The following is a 2,533-nucleotide window of genomic DNA, read 5'->3' as shown; positions in this document are numbered from 1 at the left end:
CCCAAGTTTAGAATGAAATATGTGATTTTGAGGACAAAGAGCGCTTCTTAGATATCAGTTTCTAGACTAGACTGTACCCTCAAATATAAAAAGACAAACAGAATCTTCGCTTGGGAGAAAAAAATACCTGAATCTTCATGACCGTAAGATCATGTTGGTCATTCTTCAATGTCGTAGGAATAAAATAGCTTCTGCAAAATAGAAAAAGTAGAATATAAACATAAGGCTAGCCAAAGAGTCTGCCACCTTATTAGAATCTCTAAAGAAATGGCCAATGATAGCATTAGACAGGTTTAGCTTCTGTTTGATGTCTTCAATCATCCTGAGTATGGTATAGTTGGTAGGAGAAACACCCACTATCATATTTTTAATTGTAAGAGAGTCAATTAGCACTCTGAAAATTCTGAAATCATTGTCCAAGCACCAGTTTACACCCCATTACAAAGCCTTCGAATTTGCAGTTGTGATTCAATTACAATTAGTAGGGCAAGTGTATGCCAAGATGATATCCCATTAACTAAATAATTAATGTGACTAAATAGCTACTTGATGATCACAGTGATGTCAGTGTGTCGTGGCAATAACAACAATGCAATTATGGGAGGCAATACAACACGCGGTGGCAGGTTTATGATACTTATAAAATCCAATTAAAAAATTGCAATCTATCAATCCATGAAAATTCAAAGCTACACAAATAAATAGTTTTATGGAATTACCCATATGAACAGATGATCAAAGCACAATAGAAGAGTTGGAGCATAACCGTTAAAACTTTGCCACAAATATACTCCTTGTCTCTTTATAAGAAAATCAGATAAATTGAGGCAAATTCTTTTATTTTTAAAAGCTACACTCAAGAGCAACATTGCAGTGATATTAATTTTTGGGTGCACCTCAGTGTCTGTAAACCCCCACCATGAAAGACCATATAACGCCGTTGCTTAAAAGAATCCCAATATATACCTTCCGACCCAATCATAAGATATAAATAAATTTAAAGCAAAAGATTCAGAAAAGAATAGCACGCACCAAAAGTCTGAATTAGTTAGAGGACGTATGATGTATTTTCTTCTAGGACTAGTAGAAAGCAACAATGAATGACAAACCAAACAAAAATAAGCAAAGAAATACAACAAAAGTACCAAACCAAAGGAAAAAACCAGCAAAGGAAAAAACCAGCAAAAAATTAGAAGAATATTATATACATAATAAGCAACAACCAACAGAAAAAAGGAAAAGAAGAGACGAATCAATCAATTCCCTACAAAAATAAGCACAAAATACATAGAAGCAGAAAATAAAACAAAGTAGCCGCCATCGTACATTCAAAATTGAATTTATAAGACAGAATTAAAAACCCTTTTAGATCCCAACTAATAATACATAGTAATAAAACACATCATAGAAAAATATCATACCTAAAATCTTAAAAGATCTCCAGAGATTCCTCAAATCTGCCATCTGAAAAAAAAAAAAGTTGAAGACGAATCAAGCTTTGTCAACTGTATAATTACCAAATCGCAATGCAAAATTAAATTTGCACAACAAATAGAAGAAAATATAAGCCAACTGATCTCAATTCTTACCTTGACAAATTCGCAATGTTCTTGTAAGAAAAAAAAGAGAAAAAAGGTCGAACTAAATGGAATGTGGTAGTAAATGCATAATTCAATTTGAATAGATGTGGGCGAGTTTATATATGTACTCAATATATACTCTCTTCGTTTAGAACAAAAGTGATTTAATTTGACATACACAAAATTTAAGAAAATAAAAAATACATTTTATTTAGGGATAAGGGCATTATCGGCCCCCGCTTGCTGACGACGGAATTTTATATTCTTAAATTAAAATTGTGTTAAATATATCAATATATTTTTTAATCTTATAATCCTAAATATGTCACGTGAAAAATTAAAATTAAAATATTATTAAAAAAAATTATTCTTTTAAATGAATTAAAAAGAAAATTACTTCATTTTTTTTTTAGAAGGGAGTACGTATTTTGTTGTTTTGGGCTGCTGAGGAAGTTAGCGATACATGACTTTTATACTCCACTCCTTTTAAGTAGTAGTAATATTTTCTTTGATTGAACGATTTGGAATTTAATTGGGGTTTGGAGTGTGGGAAGATTTTAATTTTTTTGAAGTAGAATATAAATTAAAGTTATTTTTAAAATTTTGTGAGAGAAGTATTTGAAATTATCATGATTAAACACATACAATTTTCATTTTTTTCATTAAAGTGAAATAATTTTAGAAAAAAAATAAAAAAACCTTCATGGCCAAACGGCTATTATTTTTTATTATATTAAAAATAAATGTCTATTTTATTTGTTTAGTTTAAAAATTAAGAAGTGATATTATGTAGGTGTTGACCTCATATATTGTTTTTTTTTCGGAGTTGAATTTCAAAAACGTGTTTGACCATAAAATTTTGAAAAATTACGAAATTCCACGTCAAGCTGAATTCTGAAATCCAAAAAATTCGAAAATTTTATTTTTGGCTCCAAATTACTCTCAAAAACACT

General features: G+C 29.8%; 1 long non-coding RNA gene across 1 annotated transcript; it reads right to left on the bottom strand.

Moving 5' to 3' along the window:
* Window positions 1–6: 6 nt before the first annotated feature.
* LOC124894192 lies at window positions 7–1,740 on the bottom strand. Its single transcript, XR_007051051.1, has 3 exons — window positions 1,590–1,740; window positions 1,422–1,464; window positions 7–191 (listed from the first exon to the last, which is right to left on the bottom strand). It is a non-coding gene; the product is annotated as an uncharacterized LOC124894192 (long non-coding RNA).
* Between the last annotated feature and the right edge of the window lie 793 nt (window positions 1,741–2,533).

The sequence above is a fragment of the Capsicum annuum genome, unplaced genomic scaffold (assembly GCF_002878395.1).
Source record: "Capsicum annuum cultivar UCD-10X-F1 unplaced genomic scaffold, UCD10Xv1.1 ctg71220, whole genome shotgun sequence".
NCBI classification, from domain to species: Eukaryota; Viridiplantae; Streptophyta; class Magnoliopsida; order Solanales; family Solanaceae; genus Capsicum; species Capsicum annuum.
The sequence above is the reverse complement of the archived record's forward strand: the minus strand, read 5'-3'. Positions and strand labels throughout refer to the sequence as shown.